We start from the raw sequence: 17,774 nt of genomic DNA on the forward strand, positions 1-17,774 counted from the left end.
CTAGTTCCAGAACTAATTTCAAACTTCACGACGAAGGATATTGAACTCGGAGCAATACGACTTACTTGGATTTAACGTCACGACGAAGGATATCAATTCTCAGGCTCAACTTCACAACGAAGAGGCCACCCACGGTTTCAACTTCACAACGAAGGGAATGTGCACACAAGCAGCATCCATCTCTAGATTGGATTTCAACTTCACGACGAAGGATATTCAACTCAAAGAAGGAGTGTCTGTCATAAACTTTCTAGTTTCAGAGTCAATTCACTTCACGGCGGAGGATGTTGGCCTCGAAACAACACAGCTTACATTGGATTTCAACTTCACGACGAAGGATATCCAATTCCCAGGGTCAACTTTACGGCGAAGAGGCCGTATACAATTCCAACTTCACCAACAGATTGACCCAACTTCACGAGTGAGTCATCTATGACACATCAATACCGAAGTCTTCAGGATAAGTTTTTCACCTCCACGACGAAGTATCGTGAGCTAGAAGATGGTTCAGAGGCCACTTACAAGGGTTTGAGTACGATTTCAACTTCACGACGAAGGATATCGTGCTTAGAGTTTCCAGTTTAACCGACCTCACGACGAGGGAGTAATTTTGTGATTTCAATTATCAGATTTAACTCTAGATATTCGATGGGATTTGACCCATATAGGGATGATACGTTTGTGGTAAATGAAAAGTGTGTCTTTAATCTTTGCCCTATCCGCGTTACCGACTATGGGCAAAGAGGGGCAGCTGTAGACACACTTTTTGTGACTGAAATGAACATATTTTATATATATATATATATATATTATATATATAAATATGTTATAAATATGTTTTACATCTTGTATCAGGCTCAACAATGCATAATGGTCCATACCCACAACAGGTTAGGGTTTTCAAAAACCCTAGCTCACTCCACTCTTGTCCCGCCAACCATGGGAACCGTTGGATCAAGGTGTGATCCAACGGTCCACAAACGCAAAGGTTTCCAGAAACCCTACATTTCCATTTGGTTCATCTGCGCGCGTCACCAAGACTCCAGGGGTATCACCCGCTACCAGCTCTCATTTCACGCATTCAACGTCAAGTTTCAAGGCACTCATCCCTCATACATCAAACCGCAGTAACGTAGATGTTTGGGACACCAAAAAATAGAAAATAAGACATTAGTTTAGTTCGAGTAGACTCAAAAATCAAGCTAATATAGTTTATTTTTTAGTATAAATACATGTAATCAGTTTATTTGTACACTAGAAGTTGATACGAAATAAAAGCAGAAACTTTCGAGCAAAATCACGAGCACTATCAAGGCAAAGTAGAAACGTTTTGAGATTTTGAAAGCAACAGAAGGTAAAGTTTGTACCTTTTTTTCGTTTGAGGCTGCATGTGTTCGTTTTGTTGTTCTTGACTCGGAAAACCACCAGAACAAACGTTTTGGCCGATGAACGAAGTGAGGCCTTTTATTTTTTTCGAAACCTATTTCCTAGATCCACATTTTCGAGCCGATTTTTTGAGAAAACCACTTGGATTTATGGACTGAGGGAAGAGAGTGGTCTTTAAAAAAGATGGGTTTTGTGGTGGACCACCGCGATGAGCGGCGGCGAGGCGGTGGCCACCATTTTCAGGCGGCGGCGCACGACTCTTGTTCTTGAATCAAGAACACTTGAGAGAATTTTTGAGCCAAAGGGGGAGTGCTTTCGTGGGAGGAGGAAGGAAATGAGAAATTAAAAAAAATTGGTTTTATAGTAGACCCATCAGATGCCTGAACCGACCTGTGACCTCGTCTGACCGCGTGTTTTAACAGAAGGGGGGTTCGCGTTTTGGTCCCCCAATTTTCAAAGTGTTTAATTTAGCCCCCTAATTCAATTTTTAAAACCCAATTCAATTCTAATTTGGCCCTAATTTTTATCTTTTATTTCATAACGGTCCCTTGTATTATTTTCATATTTTTATTTATTTCTTTTTGATAATTTGTATTATTAAATAAATAATTATATTAATTATTTTTATTCTAATATTTTTTTATTTTAATGTTTTTTAAAGTTATTATATATATATATATATATATATATATTTATAACTATTATATTATTATTATTTTACTATTAACGTATATAATATATTTTTCTCTTTTGTCACTATTATTATCATTATATGTATATTCTTTATTGTATTTTATTTTTTACCTTTTTTTAAACATATATATATTTTTTCTCTCTCTCCATCTTTATTTATTAATTAATGTGGATCTTTAAAGTTTGTTTATATGTACTTATATATCTATTTTTTTCTCGTATATATAATGTATTCATTATCTTTCTTTTAATGTACCATAACTATTATCATACATATATCATTTTCATATTTTTCTATTCTTTTTTTTTTTACTTTGTTACGTTTTTACTCATGTTACCCTTTTATTTAGTTTGCTTTATTCTTATGTCTACTTATCTCATTATTTATTTTCTGTTTGTTCTCATATTTACACGTTTTTACTTAATTTAATTTTGTACTACACTATGAATCTAACATCACTATTTTTAAAGGCACATTTTCAAATCAATCTAAGGTAAGCCGTTGGGATCGTTATTTTACCTTTTAATTTAAAGTTATTTTTATCTTAACTAAAGATAACTGGAAATTATATAGTACCGAAAGGGCAGTTCAAGGGTGCTAACCATTCCTTGACTGTAACCGACTCCCGAATCTGACATATCACTGGTAAGACGTAGATCAGGTAAGAAATAGGTATCCGATCAGCCCATTTAATAAAAATAAATTGTTGGTGGCGACTCCAAATTCGTTTAATCCAAGTCGAAGCCTAATTTCGGGGCCCAACCGAAAGACGGTTACGACAATTGTAAAGCTTGATTTAAGAAGAGCATCCATGGAAAAATAAATGGATGCAAGAAGAAAGTTCGGTTCCAGCCTTAAAGCTCGAAAACTAGATAGTTGAGGTTGTGTTCCAGGTTTGGATAAGAAGATTAACTACTCTTAACTACACTTTTTTTTTTCTTTTTTTCTTCTTTCGAGAGTAAGACACGTAAGCTACAGGAATATTAGAGTTTTTAAATAAATATTGGATGATGCTGCCAAATTAGTAGCGGAAGTTTACCATGCAGCAGTCTTAATATACGGTTAAAGAAAGATGTTATCGGTTTTGTTTATTTTTTTAACAAATCCAATAAAAAATTACCTAAAACATTATTATTTCTACAAGTTTTGTTATTATTGGGCGCTTTACCGGTTTGTTAACATACCCTGTAAAGCGCTACCTAAAACATTATTTTTTCTACCGGTTTTGTTATTATTGAGCACTTTACCGGAAATATTAAAAAAAATTAATGTTTAGGTAGAAAATAATGTTTTAGGTAATTGTTTACCGGATTTGTTAAAAATATAATAACAAAACCGGCAGCGCATTTCATTAGTCGTATATTAAGGCTATAGCCTATAGCTCGTTAGAACTTCCCCAAATGAGTACCATTAATGATAAGGTTATCTAAGTTTTTAAATCTTGTTGTTATCTAACTATTTAAATCTTGTCAATTAAGTCACATGTCATTAGATATTAACAGAGGAGATGAGTGACGGTTAATAAATTTGTTTAATTATACATTTAGTCATCATTACTTACACATTCTATTAATTTGGTCATAACTTTTATTTAATTCAATCAATTTAATCCTCAATCCGTGTAATGGATTTTTTTAATATTTTTTATTTAATAAATTTTCATTTAATCAAATGGTGTCACGTGTCACTAATTGAATGAATGAAAATATTTAAATCAATAACTATTGCTAGTGGGGTTTGAACATGGGATGTAAGTTGAAAAACTAGGGGCCCTAACCACTAAATTTGCTTATTATACGTAACATAATCTATATATTTATAATTATGTAAAAAGGTTCCTGAACGTTTTCCTGATGCACATGGAAACTTAGTGGAATTCTAAAGTATCAATCAGAAATGTCTGATTATATCGGTTAGAAATCGATTCTCTTCAATGAGATCTTATTCCTGGAATCTGATCAAATTGCACAAGTTCGTGTTATCTATATTGATAACTACAAAATGCGTCTGAAAAATATAGGATTCTCTAGTGTGTTCCTTATATTTTGAAAATAATTGTTTTATTGTTTTAACACGTGGTACACTGAAATCTATGGTTTCTGTTTTATGGATGCACCGACTTAACGGTGATGGCTTATGGATTTGTATCATTGTATAAACTGTATCTTGGAGATATAGATTTGTAAAGTACAGCTCTGATCAAGCTGTAAAATTTTTATGGACCTAATGTGACACTTAGGTAGGCTCTGCGGCCCTGAGATCATTCTCGGGTAGGCCTGCGGCCCTAAGATGTTCTTAGGTAGGCCCCACGGCCCCGAAATCTATCTTGGGTAGGCTCTCAGGCCCTAAGATGTTCCCTTAGGTTAATTCTTTGTAAGATGGTTTTAAAATACGAGTTTAAAAAGCTCCACTACAATATGGTTTATGGGATTTTACTGAACTATCATTTGATTAGTGTACCTATTATGATTTTATCGTATTGATGAAACACACTAGACATCCTATTTGACCTCATGAAAACGTGATTGTATGAAAGGTTTCTTATGAACTGAGATTCATGGCTTCTACTCGATGAACTTCTAAGGGAACCCCAAATTATTCTACAAGCTGGTATACATATGATTCAATAAAATTATATGGCTTTTTATTTATCTACATGTCATGTAGCATCATCTGGTAGTTCTGTATTACTGAGCTTTCCAAAGCTCACTCTATTACTCACCTTTTCAGGTTAAACAATTGTACCAGTGCATCTATCGACTTCAGTAAGGGAGTTCTTCCGGCGTGGTTGCAGAGTATGGTATTTGTGATTAGGGGCATGTAATTGTATTTGATTTATATACGAGTTTGGAAATCTGTTTTATTTTTAAATAGTGATAAATGATTTTATAAGTTTACATGTTCTGATAAAAAGTTTTAAAATTTCCGCTATTTTTACGGTGGGTCGCTCCGGTGACCCTAATGTGACTTCCCGGATCAGATCGGGCTACCCGTATCGGTCTGGAGGGTTACATTTAGTGGTATCAGAGCTATGGTTTGAGTCAAAATTTTTCAAGATAGACCGGCCGGTCAAATGTCAAAATATGTCTGATCAGTACATGCCCCTAGACTGCAATCGTACCTCTCTGAGCCGGAACTCCAGGGCTGAGTCCCTATCTGTATTGAGTAAACCAAAGTTTCTATCTGCTAAGGCTATACTTGTACAAAAAGGAATACCAGTAACATATGTCTAAACGCTGTAAAGTATCTCATGAGCCATGTGAGAGTTATTCATCTGAGAATTTCTGACTCGACTCCGGAAATGAAATTGAGATATGTTGCTGCTCTACGAGCCTATTCACGTATCCAATGCTGATTTCACAAGAATAAAGTTGTTCTGATTATTTACTTGGACTGAGGGAGAATTCTGAAGAGATTGATTACTCGAGAAAATTTTAAATTCTTTATTGAAATAAGGAAAATTTATGATAAGAATGTATGCTCAGCTGGTTAAGGATAAGTGGAGGAATCGTACTTTTATAAAAGCTATTGATAGATTTGAAAGAACTGATGGAAGTTTCATTTATGCAATTATGTGAAATGAAGGAATTTCGAGGACGAAATTTTTTAAGGAGGGGAGAATTGTAACACCCCAATTTAGGGGCTAAATTTAAGAAAATATAAATTGATTAAATTGTAAAGTTTCTAAAGTTGGCAAACCGTTTTCAGAAGTGCAGAAGTTCAGTGGCTAAACCCATGATTTAACCATTTTTTAATATGTTGAATTATAATCTGATTCTCGTGCGCAGGCAGCAGAAATTTTCAAGATTTCCCTTCTCCATCAACCCAACTTCCACTCCGATCTACTCGCCGTCCGACCTCCAAACGACGAGCCGAAACAACCATCGTGTTCGTTGTCACCGAGGAACAAACCCCTCAAACCTTTCGTCGTGAATCATCGCCGTTCGTCGTGAATTTCAGTCGGAAATATTGTCGGTAATAACTCGGTTTTAGTTGGTTTTTCATCGATTCACGACGATGGGTCATCCGTTTACGACACCTCCCGCACCATGTTCCTTGTGCCGTTCCGAGTCCATCGGTGTTCTCCTTTTCGCCGGCGGCGGCGCGCGTTGGGAGGTGAACCGGTCAAACTCCCGATTTGTTGAAATCGAGCTCTTCGCCGTTCAAAATTGTGAACCGAGCTTTGTAAGTATCTCGAAATCGCTCAAAATTTTTAGAAAATTTTCCGGGATTTTATCACTGTTCACGCCCCCACGCGCCGCCACTGCGCGTGGGGAAGAGAAAAGTGACCGGTTTGACCGGTTTTGGAACTGTTTTGACCGGTTTGACCGGTCATAACCCGACCCGACCCGTTTACCCGACCCGTTTACCCGACCAGTTGACCCGACCCGACCCGTTGACCTTTGACCGTTGACCCGTTGACCGTTGACCCAGTTGACCAGTGTTGACCAAAACTTTGACCGGCTTTGATCGAGCATTAAACGACCTTTGACTTCGACCGAGTATACCTATCCTGACATTTTTCGACGTTCCAAATCCGATTCTGCTGTCCGTTTTTCGAAATTCAAACCCGAAGACCTTTAAATTGCCGGTCAAACCCGTTGACTTTGATTTTGATCGAATATTCCAAATTTCCGAAAAGTCATATTTTATGCTTTCGACGTCCTGAATCCGAATCCGAAGTCCGTTTCGCCAAATTCGAACCCGGTAAGCCGTCTTTCACTGATTTATCACCCAATTCGATCCGTTTATCGTAATTAAGCTTCGTTTCTGATATAATTTATGTTGATATGTATCTGAGGAATTATTGGAAGTTGAATTGAAGATCAAAGGCGTTCGAATGGAATTTTTATGGTCGATCGGTATTGCACGGAAATCGAGGTAATACTTTACTACCTCTTTATGCTTTATGGAGCATGTTGATATTGGTAAATGCATGAATAAGATAATGTTGGTCACTTTTGTAGAGTTGAATAATTTATTCACTCGATATGAATGTGGTAGAAATTCTGTAACTGAATACGGATCGAATGACTAAGATAAGAGATTGATAATTGTTAGAATTAAATTACAAGTTTGTGATTTGTGATAAAGAAATCAGCTCTGGATTTGTAACTTATATTTTATATCATCAAGGGTTAAATGTTAAAGATACTTGGATGAAAAATTATGAGAATACTCCGATATGGTAAAATTACGAAATACCCTTATGTTGGAAAATGACAAGAATTGCCCCTGGAAGTTGGTTAATAACTCTGAAAATACATATTGATCCGATATAACTACTGATGTGCATAAGAAATGTTAGTTTTATTTGGAAATTTTGGATAATCGGTTTTAATCCTATGAGAGTTTGTGAAGGAATCATTTCAAAATCAAAGAATGTTCGGGAAAGCAATTGATCATAGGATCTCTAAATTATAATTATTTTCGTTAAGTGCTAATATTGAAATTATTTGGTTAAGAAATTACGAAAATGCCCTTGAGAGATAAAATAGTCTGAATTGACCCTGAATGAGAGAGTACTTTGAGGATTTGTACTTAACTCGATTAAGTACGAATTTAATTGTTAAGATCCTGTCTTTGTACAGAAAAATTTATAATATTTCGTTTGTAAAATCTGAGAAGACACTTGACCCGAAATATTCGAATAAGGAGTAAATACTTGAAGAGTAATTATTGGAGGTATTCTGCTGATAGAATTGTTCGAAAGGACTGAAGTAAATGATAAGATTGAATTAAATAATAAGACCGGATGGAAGGAAATGATTGAAATATTCTAGAATTATAAAATGACCAAATTAACCCTGGAATGGAAATAACTCAAGAATGTCACCAAGCTCAGGAATGAATGGATATACTCAAGCTTTGAAATGAATAGAAAAAATGTTAAGCACCAAAATGACCAAAATGCCCTTATGACCTAGAATAAGTAAATGTCTTGGATTAATTAAGAAATCCAAATAAACATGGATGTTGTGCTACCAGTAAAAGTTGTGAAACGCAACTTAAGTGATTAACCAACGTTAGTACTATATCATTACCTGAATGATATAAGTATCACTTGAATGTTTGTTCATCTGCTCAAATTTGGATCGATGATAATTCTGGAAGTACTTGGCGCAGCTCAACTTTAGAGCGCATACAGTACTAATAAGTGGGTAGTCGTTAGTCAAATCAACCACGAATACCATAATAACTTTATTATATGAATAAATTGAAATGAAATGTAGTACAACGTGTATTTGAAAATTCAGAAACGTCTGAATTATTCTGGAAAACTTTAAAGTAATCGAGATAGACTTGCTTAACAAACGAACTAAGTAACATCAATGAGTATGGATTAAATAGGTGATTTGATGAGTTTGGAAACACTGTTGAACTTACATGATGAATTGTCATTATGGGTTATGAGCCATGGATCCAGTACGTCAGTATTTCCTGATATTGTTGAAACGTGGAAATGAAATAAAGACCGTTGGAAGATTTATTCAGTGATGATTATGGGGATGATCTATGGATCTGCACTATGGTATTAAAGAGTGAATGCATTGGAAGGATAATGAATTGATTTGTTGACATGCATCAGTCTGTGAGTTGTGTAACTTGAGTTGTTTGATAATACTATCGATAGTCATAGATCGTAAATGACTTGAATCTTCGATTACATATTTTGACCTAAAATCAATTCGGTCATGTTTGAAAACGCAAGTAACGCAGAAGGAAAAGATTATGAATACCTCATTTGGTACAATTGGGCTGAAATCCTATGAATTCAAAGTATATTCCTGAATACCCCTGATTGTTTGGGTAATGGAATCACTCGCAGTAAATCTGAATTTAGAATTATTATGTAAAAAGGTTCCTGAACGTTTTCCTGATGCACATGGAAACTTAGTGGAATTCTAAAGTATCAATCAGAAATGTCTGATTATATCGGTTAAAAATCGATTCTCTTCAATGAGATCTTATTCCTGGAATCTGATCAAATTGCACAAGTTCGTGTTATCTATATTGATAACTACAAAATGCGTCTGAAAAATATATGGATTCTCTAGTGTGTTCCTTATATTTTGAAAATAATTGTTTTATTGTTTTAACACGTGGTACACTGAAATCTATGGTTTCTGTTTTATGGATGCACCGACTTAACGGTGATGGCTTATGGATTTGTATCATTGTATAAACTGTATCTTGGAGATATAGATTTGTAAAGTACAGCTCTGATCAAGCTGGAAAATTTTTATGGACCTAATGTGACACTTAGGTAGGCTCTGCGGCCCTGAGATCATTCTCGGGTAGGCCTGCGGCCCTAAGATGTGTTCTTAGGTAGGCCCCACGGCCCCGAAATCTATCTTGGGTAGGCTCTCAGGCCCTAAGATGTTCCCTTAGGTTAATTCTTTGTAAGATGGTTTTAAAATACGAGTTTAAAAAGCTCCACTACAATATGGTTTATGGGATTTTACTGAACTATCATTTGATTAGTGTACCTATTATGATTTTATCGTATTGATGAAACACACTAGACATCCTATTTGACCTCATGAAAACGTGATTGTATGAAAGGTTTCTTATGAACTGAGATTCATGGCTTCTACTCGATGAACTTCTAAGGGAACCCCAAATTATTCTACAAGCTGGTATACATATGATTCAATAAGGAAATTATATGGCTTTTTATTTATCTACATGTCATGTAGCATCATCTGGTAGTTCTGTATTACTGAGCTTTCCAAAGCTCACTCTATTACTCACCTTTTCAGGTTAAAACAATTGTACCAGTGCATCTATCGACTTCAGTAAGGGAGTTCTTCCGGTGTGGTTGCAGAGTATGGTATTTGTGATTAGGGGGCATGTAATTGTATTTTGATTTATATACGAGTTTGGAAATCTGTTTTATTTTTAAATAGTGATAAATGATTTTATAAGTTTACATGTTCTGATAAAAAGTTTTAAAATTTCCGCTATTTTTACGGTGGGTCGCTCCGGTGACCCTAATGTGACTTCCCGGATCAGATCGGGCTACCCGTATCGGTCTGGGGGGGTTACATTTAGTGGTATCAGAGCTATGGTTTGAGTCAAAATTTTTCAAGATAGACCGGCCGGTCAAATGTCAAAATATGTCTGATCAGTACATGCCCCTAGACTGCAATCGTACCTCTCTGAGCCGGAACTCCAGGGCTGAGTCCCTATCTGTATTGAGTAAACCAAAGTTTCTATCTGCTAAGGCTATACTTGTACAAAAAGGAATACCAGTAACATATGTCTAAACGCTGTAAAGTATCTCATGAGCCATGTGAGAGTTATTCATCTGAGAATTTCTGACTCGACTCCGGAAATGAAATTGAGATATGTTGCTGCTCTACGAGCCTATTCACGTATCCAATGCTGAATTGATTTCACAAGAATAAAGTTGTTCTGATTATTTACTTGGACTGAGGGAGAATTCTGAAGAGATTGATTACTCGAGAAAATTTTAAATTCTTTTATTGAAATAAGGAAAAATTTATGATAAGAATGTATGCTCAGCTGGTTAAGGATAAGTGGAGGAATCGTACTTTTATAAAAGCTATTGATAGATTTGAAAGAACTGATGGAAGTTTCATTTATGCAATTATGTGAAATGAAGGAATTTCGAGGACGAAATTTTTTTAAGGAGGGGAGAATTGTAACACCCCAATTTAGGGGCTAAATTTAAGAAAATATAAATTGGTGGATTTAATTTGGTATTTTGAAAGAAACAGGGGATTAAATTGTAAAGTTCTAAAGTTGGCAAACCGTTTTCAGAAGTGCAGAAAGTTCAGTGGCTAAACCCATGATTTAACCATTTTTTTAATATGTTGAATTATAAATCTGATTCTCGTGCGCAGGCAGCAGAAATTTTCAAGATTTCCCTTCTCCATCAACCCAACTTCCAACTCCGATCTACTCGCCGTCCGACCTCCAAACGACGAGCCGAAACAACCATCGTGTTCGTTGTCAACCGAGGAACAAAACCCCTCAAACCTTTCGTCGTGAATCATCGCCGTTCGTCGTGAATTTCAGTCGGAAATATTGTCGGTAATAACTCGGTTTTAGTTGGTTTTTCATCGATTCACGACGATCGGGTCATCCGTTTACGACACCTCCCGCACCATCGTGTTCCTTGTGCCGTTCCGAGTCCATCGGTGTTCTCCTTTTTCTCCGGCGGCGGCGGCGCGTTGGGAGGTGAACCGGTCAAACTTCCCGATTTGTTGAAATCGAGCTCTCCGCCGTTCAAAATTGTGAACCGAGCTTTGTAAGTATCTCGAAATCGCTCAAAATAATTTTTAGAAATTTTTCCGGGATTTTATCACTGTTCACGCGCCCCCACGCGCCGCCACTGCGCGTGGGGAAGAGAAAAGTGACCGGTTTGACCGGTTTTGGAACTGTTTTGACCGGTTTGACCGGTCATAACCCGACCCGACCCGTTTACCCGACCAGTTGACCCGACCCGACCCGTTGACCCGTTGACCGTTGACCCGTTGACCGTTGACCCACGTTGACCATTGTTGACCAAAACTTTGACCGGCTTTGATCGAGCATTAAACGACCTTTGACTTCGACCGAGTATACCTATCCTGACATTTTTCGACGTTCCAAATCCGATTCCGCTGTCCGTTTTTCGAAATTCAAACCCGAAGACCTTTAAATTGCCAGTCAAACCCGTTGACTTTGATTTTGATCGAATATTCCAAATTTCCGAAAAGTCATATTTTATGCTTTCGACGTCCTGAATCCGAATCCGAAGTCCGTTTCGCCAAATTCGAACCCGGTAAGCCGTCTTTCACTGATTTATCACCCAATTCGATCCGTTTATCGTAATTAAGCTTCGTTTCTGATATAATTTATGTTGATATGTATCTGAGGAATTATTGGAAGTTGAATTGAAGATCAAAGGCGTTCGAATGGAATTTTTATGGTCGATCGGTATTGCACGGAAATCGAGGTAATACTTTACTACCTCTTTATGCTTTATGGAGCATGTTGATATTGGTAAATGCATGAATAAGATAATGTTGGTCACTTTTGTAGAGTTGAATAATTTATTCACTCGATATGAATGTGGTAGAAATTCTGTAACTGAATACGGATCGAATGACTAAGATAAGAGATTGATAATTGTTAGAATTAAATTACAAGTTTGTGATTTGTGATAAAGAAATCAGCTCTGGATTTGTAACTTATATTTTATATCATCAAGGGTTAAATGTTAAAGATACTTGGATGAAAAATTATGAGAATACTCCGATATGGTAAAATTACGAAATTACCCTTATGTTGGAAAATGACAAGAATTGCCCCTGGAAGTTGGTTAATAACTCTGAAAATACATATTGATCCGATATAACTACTGATGTGCATAAGAAATGTTAGTTTTATTTGGAAATTTTGGATAATCGGTTTTAATCCTATGAGAGTTTGTGAATGAATCATTTCAAAATCAAAGAATGTTCGGGAAAGCAATTGATCATAAGATCTCTAAATTATAATTATTTTCGTTAAGTGCTAATATTGAAATTATTTGGTTAAGAAATTACGAAAATGCCCTTGAGAGATAAAATAGTCTGAATTGACCCTGAATGAGAGAGTACTTTGAGGATTTGTACTTAACTCGATTAAGTACGAATTTAATTGTTAAGATCCTGTCTTTGTACAGAAAAATTTATAATATTTCGTTTGTAAAATCTGAGAAGACACTTGACCCGAAAATATTCGAATAAGGAGTAAATACTTGAAGAGTAATTTATTGGAGGTATTCTGCTGATAGAATTGTTCGAAAGGACTGAAGTAAATGATAAGATTGAATTAAATAATAAGACCGGATGGAAGGAAATGATTGAAATATTCTAGAATTATAAAATGACCAAATTAACCCTGGAATGGAAATAACTCAAGAATGTCACCAAGCTCAGGAATGAATGGATATACTCAAGCTTTGAAATGAATAGAAAAAATGTTAAGCACCAAAATGACCAAAATGCCCTTATGACCTAGAATAAGTAAATGTCTTGGATTAATTAAGAAATCCAAATAAACATGGATGTTGTGCTACCAGTAAAAGTTGTGAAACGCAACTTAAGTGATTAACCAACGTTAGTACTATATCATTACCTGAATGATATAAGTATCACTTGAATGTTTGTTCATCTGCTCAAATTTGGATCGATGATAATTCTGGAAGTACTTGGCGCAGCTCAACTTTAGAGCGCATACAGTACTAATAAGTGGGTAGTCGTTAGTCAAATCAACCACGAATACCATAATAACTTTATTATATGAATAAATTGAAATGAAATGTAGTACAACGTGTATTGAAAATTCAGAAACGTCTGAATTATTCTGGAAAACTTAAAGTAATCGAGATAGACTTGCTTAACAAACGAACTAAGTAACATCAATGAGTATGGATTAAATAGGTGATTTGATGAGTTTGGAAACACTGTTGAACTTACATGATGAATTGTCATTATGGGTTATGAGCCATGGATCCAGTACGTCAGTATTTCCTGATATTGTTGAAACGTGGAAATGAAATAAAGACCGTTGGAAGATTTATTCAGTGATGATTATGGGGATGATCTATGGATCTGCACTATGGTATTAAAGAGTGAATGCATTGGAAGGATAATGAATTGATTTGTTGACATGCATCAGTCTGTGAGTTGTGTAACTTGAGTTGTTTGATAATACTATCGATAGTCATAGATCGTAAATGACTTGAATCTTCGATTACATATTTTGATCTAAAATCAATTCGGTCATGTTTGAAAACGCAAGTAACGCAGAAGGAAAAGATTATGAATACCTCATTTGGTACAATTGGGATGAAATCCTATGAATTCAAAGTATATTCTGAATACCCCTGATTGTTTGGGTAATGGAATCACTCGCAGTAAATCTGAATTTAGAATTATTATGTAAAAGGTTCCTGAACGTTTTCCTGATGCACATGGAAACTTAGTGGAATTCTAAAGTATCAATCAGAAATGTCTGATTATATCGGTTAGAAATCGATTCTCTTCAATGAGATCTTATTCCTGGAATCTGATCAAATTGCACAAGTTCGTGTTATCTATATTGATAACTACAAAATGCGTCTGAAAAATATATGGATTCTCTAGTGTGTTCCTTATATTTTGAAAATAATTGTTTATTGTTTTAACACGTGGTACACTGAAATCTATGGTTTCTGTTTATGGATGCACCGACTTAACGGTGATGGCTTATGGATTTGTATCATTGTATAAACTGTATCTTGGAGATATAGATTTGTAAAGTACAGCTCTGATCAAGCTGGAAAATTTTTATGGACCTAATGTGACACTTAGGTAGGCTCTGCGGCCCTGAGATCATTCTCGGGTAGGCCTGCGGCCCTAAGATGTGTTCTTAGGTAGGCCCCACGGCCCCGAAATCTATCTTGGGTAGGCTCTCAGGCCCTAAGATGTTCCCTTAGGTTAATTCTTTGTAAGATGGTTTTAAAATACGAGTTTAAAAAGCTCCACTACAATATGGTTTATGGGATTTTACTGAACTATCATTTGATTAGTGTACCTATTATGATTTTATCGTATTGATGAAACACACTAGACATCCTATTTGACCTCATGAAAACGTGATTGTATGAAAGGTTTCTTATGAACTGAGATTCATGGCTTCTACTCGTGAACTTCTAAGGGAACCCCAAATTATTCTACAAGCTGGTATACATATGATTCAATAAGGAAATTATATGGCTTTTTATTTATCTACATGTCATGTAGCATCATCTGGTAGTTCTGTATTACTGAGCTTTCCAAAGCTCACTCTATTACTCACCTTTTCAGGTTAAAACAATTGTACCAGTGCATCTATCGACTTCAGTAAGGGAGTTCTTCCGGCGTGGTTGCAGAGTATGATATTTGTGATTAGGGGGCATGTAATTGTATTTTGATTTATATACGAGTTTGGAAATCTGTTTTATTTTTAAATAGTGATAAATGATTTTATAAGTTTACATGTTCTGATAAAAAGTTTTAAAATTTCCGCTATTTTTACGGTGGGTCGCTCCGGTGACCCTAATGTGACTTCCCGGATCAGATCGGGCTACCCGTATCGGTCTGGGGGGTTACAGATACGTTTGTGGTAAATGAAAAGTGTGTCTTTTAATCTTTGCCCTATCCCCGTTACACGACTATGGGCAAAGAGGGGCAGCTGTAGACACACTTTTTGTGACTGAAATGAACATATATTTATATATATATTATATATATTGTATAAATATTGTTATAAATATGTTTTACATCTTGTATCAGGCCCAACAACGCATAATGGTCCATACCCACAATAGGTTAGGGTTTTCAAAAACCCTAGCTCACTCCACTCTTGTCCCAGTCGCCAACCATGGGAACCGTTGGATCAAGGTGTGATCCAACGGTCCACAACACGCAAAGGTTTCCAGAAACCCTACATTTCCATTTGGTTCTCATCTGCGCCGCGTCACCAAGACTCCAGGGGTATCACGCCGCTACCAGCTCTCCTTTCACACATTCAACGTCGAGTTTCAAGGCACTCCATCCCTCATACATCAACCGCAGTAACGTAGATGTTTGGGACACCAAAAAATAGCAAATAAGACATTAGTTTAGTTCGAGTAGGACTCAAAAATCAAGCTAAATATAGTTTATTTTTTAGTATAAATACATGTAATCAGTTTATTTGTACACTAGAAGTTGATACGAAATAAAAACAGAAACTTTCGAGCAAAATCACGAGCACTATCAAGGCAAAGCAGAAACGTTTTTGAGATTTTGAAAGCAACAGAAGGTAAAGTTTGTACCTTTTTTTCGTTTTGAGGCTTGCATGTTTTCGTTTTGTTGTTCTTGACTCAGAAAACCACCAGAAACAAACGTTTTGGCCGATGAACGAAGTGAGGCCTTTTATTTTTTTCGAAACCTATTTCCTAGATCCACATTTTTCTAGCCGATTTTTTGAGAAACCACTTGGATTTATGGACTGAGGGAAGAGAGTGGTCTTTAAAAAAGATGGGTTTTGTGGTGGACCACCGCCGATGAGCGGCGGCGAGGCGGTGGCCACCATTTTCAGGCGGCGGCACACGGCTCTTGTTCTTGAATCTCAAGAACACTTGAGAGAATTTTTGAGCCAATGGGGGAGTGCTTTCGTGGGAGGAGGAAGGAAATGAGAAATTAGAAAAAAAAAATTGGTTTTATAGTAGACCCATCAGATGCCTGAACCGACCTGTGACCTCGTCTGACCCGCGTGTTTTTAACAGGAATGGGGGGTTCGCGTTTTGGTCCCCCAATTTTCAAAGTGTTTAATTTAGCCCCCTAATTCAATTTTTAAAATCCAATTCAATTCTAATTTGGCCCTAATTTTTATCTTTTATTTCATAACGGTCCCTTATGTATTATTTTCATATTTTTATTTATTTCTTTTGATAATTTGTATTATTAAATAAATAAATATATATTAATTATTTTTATTCTAATATTTTTTATTTTAATGTTTTTTAAAGTTATTATATATATATATATATTTATAACTATTATATTTATTATTATTTTACTATTAACGTATATAAATATATTTTTCTCTTTTTTCACTATTATTATCATTATATGTATATTCTTTATTGTATTTTATTGTATTTTATTGTTGTACCTTTTTTTAAACATATGTATATATATTTTTTCTCTCTCTCCATCTTTATTTATTAATTAATACAGATCTTTTAAAGTTTATTTATATGTACTTATATATCTATTTTTTTCTCGTATATATATAGTGTATTCATTATCTTTCTTTTTAATGTACCATAACTTATTATCATACATATATCGTTTTCATATTTTTCTATTCTTTTTTTTTACTTTGTTACGTTTTTACTCATGTTACCCTTTTATTTAGTTTTGCTTTATTCTTATGTCTACTTATCTCATTATTTATTTTTTCTGTTTGTTCTCATATTTACACATTTTTAACTTAATTTAATTTTGTACTACACTATGAATCTAACATCACTATCTTTTTAAAGGCACATTTTCAAATCAATCTAAGGTAAGCCGTTGGGATCGTTATTTTACCTTTTAATTTAAAGTTATTTTTTTCTTAACTAAAGATAACTGGAAATTATATAGTACCGAAAGGGCAGTTCAAGGGTGCTAACCCTTCCTTGACTGTAACCGACTCCCGAATCTGACATATCACTGGTAAGACGTAGATCAGGTAAGAAATAAGGTATCCGATCAGCCCATTTATAATAAAATAAATTGTTGGTGGCGACTCCAATTCGTTTAATCCAAGTCGAAGCCTAATTTTGGGGCCCAACCGAAAGACGGTTACGACAATTGTAAAGCTTGATTTAAGAAGAGCATCCATGGAAAAAATAAATGGATGCAAGAAGAAAGTTCGGTTCCAGCCTTAAAGCTCGAAAACTAGATAGTTGAGGTTTGTGTTCCAGGTTTGGATAAGAAGATTAACTACTCTTAACTACACTTTTTTTTTTCTTTTCTCTTCTTTTCGAGAGTAAGACACGTAAGCTACACAGGAATATTAGAGTTTTTAAATAAATATTGGATGATGCTGCCAAATTAGTAGCGGAAGTTTACCTTGCAGCAGTCTTAATATACGGTTAAAGAAAGATGTTATCGGTTTTGTTATTATTTTTTTAACAAAT

General features: G+C 35.4%; 1 pseudogene; it reads right to left on the reverse strand.

The window, feature by feature from the left end:
- The window catches only part of LOC120163019, a 32,899-nt pseudogene extending 15,343 nt beyond the window's left edge, over positions 1 to 17,556 (reverse strand).
- Positions 17,557 to 17,774: the final 218 nt, after the last annotated feature.

This window comes from Hibiscus syriacus, unplaced genomic scaffold, assembly GCF_006381635.1.
Source record: "Hibiscus syriacus cultivar Baekdansim isolate YM2019G1 unplaced genomic scaffold, ASM638163v2 tig00111427_pilon, whole genome shotgun sequence".
Lineage (NCBI taxonomy): Eukaryota > Viridiplantae > Streptophyta > Magnoliopsida > Malvales > Malvaceae > Hibiscus > Hibiscus syriacus.